General features: G+C 34.9%; 1 protein-coding gene across 1 annotated transcript in view; it reads left to right on the top strand.

Annotated features, from left to right (window-relative positions):
• The first annotated feature begins 212 nt into the window (after window positions 1–212).
• LOC124641292 (orexin/Hypocretin receptor type 1-like) overlaps window positions 213–10,500 on the top strand; it is a 138,778-nt gene continuing 128,490 nt past the window's right edge. Inside the window, exon 1 of the mRNA XM_047179338.1 lies at window positions 213–346. The gene's annotated coding sequence lies outside the window, so the exon portion shown is untranslated. The remainder of the gene's footprint in view (window positions 347–10,500) is intronic.

Raw genomic sequence — 10,500 nt, 5'->3', positions numbered from 1 at the left:
AAATTATAAAACGTAAAAACAATTTTTATTTTCAAGAATTAAAATTGAATTTTTAACTTTAAAAAAGTGCTTCGATTTTTTTTAATTTTATTTTTTTAAGAATGTGATTTGGGAAAATAAACACCTACTGTGTTATTTTTTTTAAATAAAAGTGTTTTTTCTGAGTGAAATAAAAGTGTGAATATTTTTATTTTCTGAAAAGTGTTTTTTTTTTGTTGTAAAACAGTTGTTTACGCAGTGAAAAGTTTTTTAAAGTTAACAGATTGGGAAAATTGGAGTGTATGTGTTATAACTGTTAATGGTTCATTAAGAAATCTTTGAATTGGTGCCAAAACTCTTGGAGAACGTAAGTAAATAATTATTGGCATTATATTGACGTTTTTAATCGTTTTATGACATATGGCCTTGATTAAAAGGCGTATTTATAAACGAGTGAAAATGTACGTGTGTTATCTTTAAATAGTTTTATTCTTTCGAAACTAATTAGGTATTGTTTTTAATAACAACAATGAATACGTGTGAATTATTGGTGATTCAATTGTGCAATAATGTTCTGAAGTAATTGTTTATTTTTTATCTCGTATATGGGAATAGAAATTGCAGTTTTGTCACGTACGGTTTTAGAATGCGAAATCGAGCGGTCTAATTCATTTATCTATGTTAATTATTTAAATCACAAAGTGTGTACCTACATATTAGGTATATATTTCATAATCAGAATGTGAGTTTTCGATAGCGTGATTCTATGATTGTGTGTCAGGTAGTAATATTAATGATTTCATTAATACGATGTTTCTCGTTTTGACGGTTTTTGTTTCGAAGTACATACGTAGAATATACTTTTCTATATACGTACTTTGAAGACGGAAATGAAATATCAATTATTTGAAACGTAAATTAATTTGCAATATTCATGTAATTACGTTAAAATTAAAATATTTTTTAACTATGATAGAAGAATATAAAAAATAAGAATAATTATAGAATTTATCCACTACTTTTAAGTATTGAAAAAAAAATTAATACCGTTTATAAATAAATACATTTCTCTTTTTATTTAGATAAAAAAAAACCTTCAGCAACTGAAATATTTTTATCATTTTTAGTATTTTAGCTTTCGGAACTACACAAAAGTGAGTACAATAAACATTTTCTCTATAGTTTTCGGGGCTCTATTTTATTTTCTTTGTCGAAATCCTCCATTTTTGCCATTTCTCACGATCTGTACATTTTTTCAGTGTTTCTATATTTTCCTTTTGTTAAACGGAGATAAAACTAGCGTTGCCTTATTTTCCGTATTTCCCATTTCAATACATCGGAATCCTTTATTTTGCTGGCACTAGTTTCTGTATTTATTTAAGTATAACAAAATTGAAAATTCTTTGGTTTTCTCCGTAAAAAGAACTTAAAAGTGTGTGTTCTTCAAAAAAAATGTATTTTGCAAATTTAAACATTTAACCACATCTGTTTATAAAAAAAATCGATTTAATAGAACAATTTAAAAAAATTGTGAATTCTTTGAAAAATAATACATAGACCTAAACATAATTTAACCGCAGCTAGCCCCATAATGTTATTGAGCCAAAGTTTTATTTTAATTACCCTTTATTATTGTTCAAAGTTAAAGGGTGACTAATACTCAAACAATAGCAAAATTAGTTATAAGTTTACTCCGAATTGGTCAGACTTCTTATTAAATTATATAACTTTATATGAAGGATTAATGCTCAATCATTCTCCGTGTGAGAGGAGGCCTGTGCCCAGCAGTGGGACGTTAAAAAGGCTGTAACAGTGTACGAAGGCATTCGTTGGTCTTGTAGTCGTTAACAGGAGTTTCTTCACCATAATTCCCACTCTTTGGAAGCTTACAAATAGCTTGACGTGACGATTCTGTAGATGTTATAGATTTTTGTAAGCATCCAAGTGTTTAAAGAACCTGAAAAAACCGCAAAGGGTCGCGAAATATAAGAGGTTAAGATCATTTTCTCGAATCCATGGTACATGTGTACATATATATCTGAAACTATTCGACTACTTGCAGTGCATAAGTGTAACAAATAGTTATTATTATTCTTTATTGCGCACGTAAATACATTTTGACATACTTAAAATAGAGAGATTATGTACAATGGCGAGCTTATCCCAGTGTTGGGTTCTCTAACAGCCAAACTTAGAGCGAAATAGTCTCACATTCTTTTATTTTTGTACTATCTTCCACCCGCGGCTTCGCCCGCGTAGAGTTCGGTTATATCGCGTTTCCAAGAGAATTCTTCAAAAGACCGGGATAAAAACTATCCAATGTTCTTTCTCAAGGCCAACTCTATCTCTGTGCCAAATTTTATTAAAATCAGTTCAGTGGTTTGGACGTGAAAGCGTCACAGACAGACAAACAGACAGAGTTACTTTCGCATTTATAATATTAGTAGGGATAATAGGGATTTAATCTTATAAATCGAATTCGCATTAATTCCATTTGTTTTCGCTTTTCTCATAAACAATACTTCTTTGTTAACGCCTAATTTATTGTAGTCCAAATAGATGAACGTTGATAGTTAAAATTAAAATAGTTAGTATTACTTATGTGTAGTTTATTGGTAAAGTTTGAGCGTGCAATATGTAGGCACAAAGTTTTTGAATTAAAGTTTACAAAATTCAAGAGGTACGAAGGGTATATAAGTTACTATTTCATTCTAAGTATTTTTATAGCCCTAACATTAAAAATGTAAAAAGCCGCAATATTCATATGCTTAGTTTACGTTACAAATTAAGTACCTACTTAGCCCATTATTATAAAACAAGAAAGTTGATATTTTTATTAATGTCTGTGAGTAGTACCAGGGTAACAAAAATGAACAGAAGATAGTCGAAGAGTATCTGGTTTCAAATATCGACGTTTTCAAATTTCTTTGTGTGACCACCAAACGAAAAGGTAGTGTGTGTAAATATGGAACGTTTAACAACGTTTTAGAATAGAACTGGTGACGTATCGGACGTGAACAACTACAGGCCCATATCGCTGGCCACTATAATGGCTAAGGTGTTGGACAGTCTGTTAGATAAAACGCTCGATAAATGGTTGCATTTGCATGACGCCCAGTTCGGGTTCAGGCCCGGACTTTCCACTGAGAGCGCCATACTGAGCCTTAAACAGACTGTCCAATACTATACTGATAGACGGACGCCTGTGTACGCATGTTTCCTTGACCTTTCCAGCGCTTTTGACCTAGTATCATATGATATACTATGGAAAAAGCTCAGGGAAGCATGTGTGCCAGCTGAAATTGTAAGGGTCTTTCAGTATTGGTACTCGAGTCAGGTTAACCATGTGAAGTGGAACAGCTCTCTCTCCGCTGCGTATGGGTTAGAATGTGGGGTGAGACAGGGAGGGTTGACGTCACCTAAGCTTTTCAACCTTTACGTAAATGACCTGATCGCTGGACTCAGCAGCAAACGGATCGAATGTTGGGTTGATAACGTATGTGTCAATAGCATCAGTTACGCCGACGATATGGTGCTGCTGGGTCCATCAGCCAGTTCCGTTAGGGAGCTTTTGCTTCATTGTGAAAGGTATGCTGCGAGTCACGGTTTGCGTTACAACTGTAAAAAGAGTGTCTGTATGGTCTTTGGGGCCTCCGGGAAGAAACTAACATATGAGCCCGTCTTTCACTTGAATGGCCAATTTCTGCAAAGAGTAACGCGTTTTAAATACCTGGGCCATTGCGTAACGGAGGACCTCAGAGATCATGAGGACATTGAACGCGAGCGCAGAGCTCTTGCAGTAAGAGTGAATATGCTGGTGCGCAGGTTTGCTGGCTGTAGTAAGGAGGTTAAGATCACGTTGTTTAAGGCTTATTGCCAAACTTTCTACACAAGCAGCCTGTGGACCAGTTACTCCATAAAAACATTGGACACTCTGAGAGTTCAATATAATAACAGCTTCAGAATGCTTTTGGGACTGCCGCGGTTTTGTAGTGCCTCTAGCATGTTCGCTGAAGCGCCTGTTCACGATTTCTTCGCAATGGTGAGAAGGAAAACGGCATCTTTGTTGGAGAGATCGCGGTCTAGTTCCAATGGCATTCTGAGGATGTTAGTGGATAAATTTGATTCGCCTATCATCAAGCATTTTATGCAGGTTTTAGTTAGGCGAAGCTAAACATTGTTTTTTATATTTGTGTGTTCCTTACTAACATAGTTTTTTTAAGTATTTATTTTGTTACTAACCAAGTGGACCTTTCTGTTGTCTTTAAATAAACGAATTATTATTATTATTATTAACTTAGTCTACATATACATATTACAAACCGGTTCGTTCGGCATTTTATGCTCAAAATATAAACAAATATTGACTCTATTCTTCGGTACAGACTTCCTCATTTTATTTACAAAATATAGGGTGTGTCGTTCACAATCACATTAAATGAAATGCGTTTATACCTCTAAATTGGTTAATGCATGTCGATTAACACAAAGAAAAAAAGGTAAAATAAAAAAAGAATTTTTCAAACAAAGTAAATAGAATAAAAATGTGTGAAAATTAGAACACCGTATAAAAGTCAGTCATTACAAACAACTGAAATTCTCCCTTGAAAACTCACAGCTGTCAACTGATCAAAACATACGATACTCCTAACTTTATCTCTGCTTTACACATGATGTTGTAAATTATAAAAACGAAACACGACTCCTGTGGTTAAACCACTGAATGGATAAGGTATTTTTTACAATTCGTCATAGAATATCATAAAGTATATGCGATAGGATTTAATGTGATTGTGGACGACACACCCTGTATAATAAGCAAGATAAGTTCTTTTCATTCTGTTTATTGCTTGCATACTAAGCTGCTTTGTTGATTGGACTAACTTTTTCCTTGTGCCTTGAAAACTTTGTGTAGGAAGATCCAACTAATTTGAAAAGTAGAAGTTTTCCCTGAAGTCTTTTAGAAAAACGCACTTTGTTAGCTTCTTACTAATTATCGTTCGTTTTTATTTTTTACTTTTTTTGGGTTCCGTACCCAAACAGTAAAACGGGACCTTATTGTTTTCGCTCCTCTGCCGTCCGTCCGTCCGTCTGTCATCAAGCTGAATCTCATGAACCGTGATAGTTAGAGAGCTGAAATTTTCACAGATGATGTATTTCTGTTGCCGCTATAACAACAAGTACTGAAAACTAGAATAAAATAAATATTTTGGGGGGCTCCCATACAACCAACGTGATTTTTTTGCTCTGATACGGAACCCTTCGTGCGCGAGTTCGACTCGCACTTGGCCGGTTTTTTTCTGAGTGACCATCAAGGACGGGGTTATATCTATAGGTAAAGGTAATACCTACCTACAGCAATAGTGGACCTAGTATTCCTTGTATGTGTTATAGGTACGCCTACGGAAACTACAAATATACCATGTGCACATAAAATAATTATCAGTAAAGCAAGCAATGATTATTTATTTTAATAATTTCCGTGTCATTTCAATTTTTCAATTGACATGTCAGAATTTTACTTTATTTTTCGGTAATTACTTTATTTAATAATTAATAACGAATTATTTATGTAAATTTTTACATGACCTAAAAATAAACTTATTTATGCATAAAACCAAAAATTAAATTAATTTATTAATTTTACTAGTTAAAACCCACCTCTGTTCTTCTTGAATTCCTTTGTGTATCAGGGCTGTGGTAACTCGCGCAAACAATTCCGAAGCCCCGGTAGGTTCTTAAGGCGACCCACAGCCATATGGACATTCCATTTCGCCCAATATAGTTTTAGGATATCCGATATGAAATCGCGTAGGAATTCATCCATACTATCTATGTAAAATAATTATCTTTGCATCGAACAAAGACCGATTCACAACTGTCATACACTTTCCCTTAAAAAACCTGAAATATTTAGTATATATATATATACACAGTTTTTAAGCCAAAGTGAAATCTCATACTATTTTGCATAACACACACATTACTTTGTATGAAAAAGCATGAATGCATGATTTATTCATAAGTACAAATGGTATGACCAATTTGGTCCAACCCTTGACCGCAATCCGATGGAATGTGATAAAAACGTTGGGATATATTATAACTTATAATCAGATAGGCAGTCGCTTCTTGTAAAGCACTGGTACTCAGCTGAATCCGGTTAGACTGGAAGCCGACCCCAACATAGTTGGGAAAAGGCTCGGAGGATAATGATATCATAACTTATCATAGTAGGGTTTTATTAAGAGAAAATGTCATATAAGTAGGGAATATTATAAATTATTTGGATGTTTAGGCATTTATTTGTGAGTATTTTTGTCGATGTAATGCTTTAATAAAGAAGAGAAAACATAGGTAACGTTACTGCAAAAAAAAACCTATGTTAGTTTTAAATAGCTCACTTATCGATGACCGCTAGAGGCAAAATTTCATCTGGGTGCTAAGAGTAGTTCTCACAGGATGCGGGTAAATTTGCTGGAGGAACCTAGTGTAAGCCATCTAAGCTAACCTTATAAAGAGTTTTTTGTTTGCAACTAAAGACTCTGAAACTACTAACTAATATGAAAAATTCTTCCACTGTCAGAAAGCTAAACTATCCTCGAATAATATAGACTGTATTTTATCCTGGCACGCGTAGTATTTCCAACGAAACGTGGGTGAAACCGCTAGGGGAAATTTGTACACATAATATTCCTCACACAACCTAGATCAATTAACCTACATCTCTAAGATATCATAGAATCCCACGACAATGCATTTAGATTCCTCCTTCAGACCAGCACCACTTCTGAACTGAATTGGACCCGTATTTGGCATACCAAACAATAGTGCCAAGTTAATTCAAAACTAATATGCATTGCTCTAGATGAGAATCGAATCGGACCAGCACATTGGTTTGAATTCAAAATATATTTGAAGCTGAAAGACAAATGTCTAAGGAAGAGATTTAATATCCCAATTTCTTTGTGAAGCCAAAAATAAGTCTTTATTTATCCTTCCTAAATTCCTATATTATAAATGGGGAAATAACTGTCTTTTGTCTGACCGGTTTTAAAGGCAAAACTATTGACCCGGTCAGATAGGCAGTCGCTTCTTGGAAAGCACTGGTACTCAGCTGAATCCGGTTAGACTGGAAGCCGACCCCAACATGATTGGGAAAAAGGCTCGGAGGATGATGATGAGGATGATATTGACCCGATTAGGCTATATCTAAGTGGGACAGTCCAGGCTAAGAAAAACAGAAAAAAAGTTGTCCTTTCTAAGGTTCTAGGCTATTAGGTACATAGATATAGCCTATATGCACTGACTGTGTGACTGTCCTACTGATGTCCAAAAGCTTCCCCATTTTGTCTCCACACCTCTTGATCTTTTGATTGAAAGAAAAGACATAGGCTAATTTTATGCGGTTACAAGGAATAGTTTTAAAAAGGTGAAGGAAAACATCTTGAGGAAACCTAAACTATTGAGTCTGAAATCACCAACCCGCATTAAACAAGCGTGGTGATTAATGCTCAATCCTTGTCCGTGTGAGAGGAGGCCGCAGCCCAGCAGTGGGACGATAAAAAGGCTGTAACAGTAACAGTAAGGAATAGTTTCATCGGGATGCGAGTGAAACCGCTGTGAACAGTTAGTGCTTTTATATTCGGAGAAATACTCGTAGTCACAAAGCCGCTCGGATTATTCTAACTAAATCTGACAGCGTTATATAGTTAGGTTTAAACCTAAGTTAAACTGTTAGTGCAACCTAGTCATGGAGTTAAAAACTTTCGACTACTTTTGTGCTTTGACCAGTTAAATTATATTATCGGTTAGTAGGTTTAAAATCCCACCTAGCAGCTAGATGCAAGTAAAAATGATGGAAAAAGATAGCCATATTACATATAGAAAGAAAGAAAAGAGAGGGAATTTTTATTGACACAAGCCATACATAAATATAGAAAAAAAAAGTAACAAAAGGTGGCGCCAAATAGGTCCAGTTCAGCATTATGCCAGACATATATTCTATATAACGTTTTGCTTCTTCATGTCGACATTTCACCAAAATTTTAAGTTCGAGTACTTCTGTTCGCAAACAAAAAATGTATTGATATTAGTATCCGTAGGCGAGAGTCCACAGCTAGCATGTGTTCGCGCAAAAAGGTTGCAGTTTCGCGGACATTTTAGAAATGTTCGCTCACAATATGTTAAGTACTGTTTGCTAGAGCGAGTACACCAGAAGAAACATTTGTGTACGTTACATTGGAATCTTAGCAAAATCTATGTTCTAGACTCAGAGGTGAATGAACCTTGACAATAATTTATACGGCGTTGACAATCTTTAGCTAGCTTATAGGATAATGTAAATAGTTTCCAATTTGTATATTAGATCACAAAGGTCGTGTGTTTAAGCGATATATTTATTTAGCTATTTGTTTAGGTGTATTTGATTAAGTCAACGTACTGGTTCAAAATATGTCTGGAACATATTTTCTACCGCTCATCAACATCATCAGCCTTTTTATCGTCCCACTGCTAGGCACAAGTCTCCTCTCACACGGATAAGGATTGAGCTTTAATCACCACACTTGTTCAATGCTGGTGATTTCAGACTTTGTAAGGTTTGTCACTTTGTGATTTCAGGTTTACTCGAAATATTTTTCTTAACATAAATATATTTTATATGTTTTACAAATAAATATATTCTATTCTACTCTATTCTATTCAACCTTTAATCGGTCATAGGTTTAAATGCTTAGAAAGTACATGCCAACTTAGACAAGTTGCATTCACACTGTCCTGACCTGGAATCGAACCAACATAGTCATTGAGCGATTGGTGATTTACCCACTAGGTTACCATGACTTGGCTTGTGGTATGCGAAAAAAAATCATACGCTCGACCAAATCCGCTAGTGTAAAAGTGTTCTGTAAAATTCGTTTCACTGAAAAGCTGAAAATAAAAAACTTTTTTACAAAAAAATATAACCGACTTCCCAAAACACTAAAAAGCAAAAAAATAAACGAATTTTAGGTGCATCGGCCTAGAAGTCGGTGTCTAATGGGTGTCCCTTAGTTAATTTTGCCACCGACTTCTAGGCCGATGCACCTAAAATTAGTTTTTTTTTTTTTTGCTTTTTAGTGTTTTGGGAAGTCGGTTATATTTTTTTGTAAAAAAGTTTTTTATTTTCAGCTTTTCAGTGAAACGAATACCTCACTATCCACATAACTGGAAAGTTCTCATTGATACGAAGAATATAAGCCCAAAAATGAGGTAGTTTTCATTGTCAGTTGTCGAGCTCCCTCAACCTTCTCTGGTCTCCATCATCAGGTCAGCTCCAAACCTTCACTGTTGCAAAGGTCTCGTCAACACGAATAATATAAGCCCAAACACGAGGTAGTTTACAGACTCAGTTGCCGAGTTCCCTCGACCTTCTTTGGTCTCCATCATCAGGTCAGCTCCAAACCTTCACTGTTGAATAGTGCTATCAGGCACACGTATGAGTGTCAAGGTTTAACCCTATGTATGTTTACAACTTTCGAAAGTTGCCCTCGATTTCTCAGGGTTTCCATCATCAGATCCTAACCTGATGACTATGGGACCAACTGGCAGCTATTCCGCGTCGAACAAAAAAAGAATCACGTAAATCGGTCTATAAATCTCGGAGTAATCGATGTACATACATAGAAAAAAAAAAAAAAACATACCGGCCGAATAGGCATGATGACAGTAATCAAAAATCATTATAAAATAATGTATTTATTAAATTAAACTTGAAGCTTGGAATATAAAACGCGCATTGTTTTCTTTATTAATAATGTGATTAATATGTATTTTTATAAAATAAAATTACGAAATAAGGCAATCCGCCATGATATCTTGAACACCAATCAGAGCTCGTGACGTCATCTCTCAAAACAACTCGCGCGAAAGCGCGCGAACGTCACATTTCGTTATTGTGAACTTCCACTGCGATCTTTGTTTTTAATTAATTAATTGTTTATAACACGAGTTATGGAGCCCAGATTTATCAAGGCAAACAGCGCTAATTTGCCTAGAATTGATATCATAATGCTGGGAGAGTTTTTGGCATCAAATAAAGATTTTTGTTCAGCTGAATTTAGAAATGTTAAAACTTCCATGTAAGTATACTAGATTAATTTAAAAAAACTTTCATGTAAGTGTATTAGTTTAATTAAAAAAACTTCTATGTTAGAATCTAGAGAACTATGTAATAACTTACATCAAAGTGATCTTCACAAAAATAAAGTTGTACCCTGGGCAATATTGCTTTTGAATCTCGCCTTGCAAGTTTAAGCGACTTGTTTCGTATTTTTTTATTGTGAGGAACGTACACAAATAACTTATCAGGAGTTGTTTTGGATGTGTTCTTACACTGGGGGACCCCACAACACCTATGCACTTTCGAATTCATATTTAATAACACAAAAAACTTAATTATTGCACGAGCGTTGTTTACTTGCGTCTTGTAATTTCAGTCGTGACGTCACAAGTGACGACATGACACTGACAAGCGTTTTC

This window comes from Helicoverpa zea, chromosome 22 (genome assembly GCF_022581195.2).
Source record: "Helicoverpa zea isolate HzStark_Cry1AcR chromosome 22, ilHelZeax1.1, whole genome shotgun sequence".
Classification (NCBI taxonomy): Eukaryota; Metazoa; Arthropoda; class Insecta; order Lepidoptera; family Noctuidae; genus Helicoverpa; species Helicoverpa zea.
Note: the sequence above shows the minus strand (reverse complement) of the source record. Positions and strands in the feature narration are given on the sequence as shown.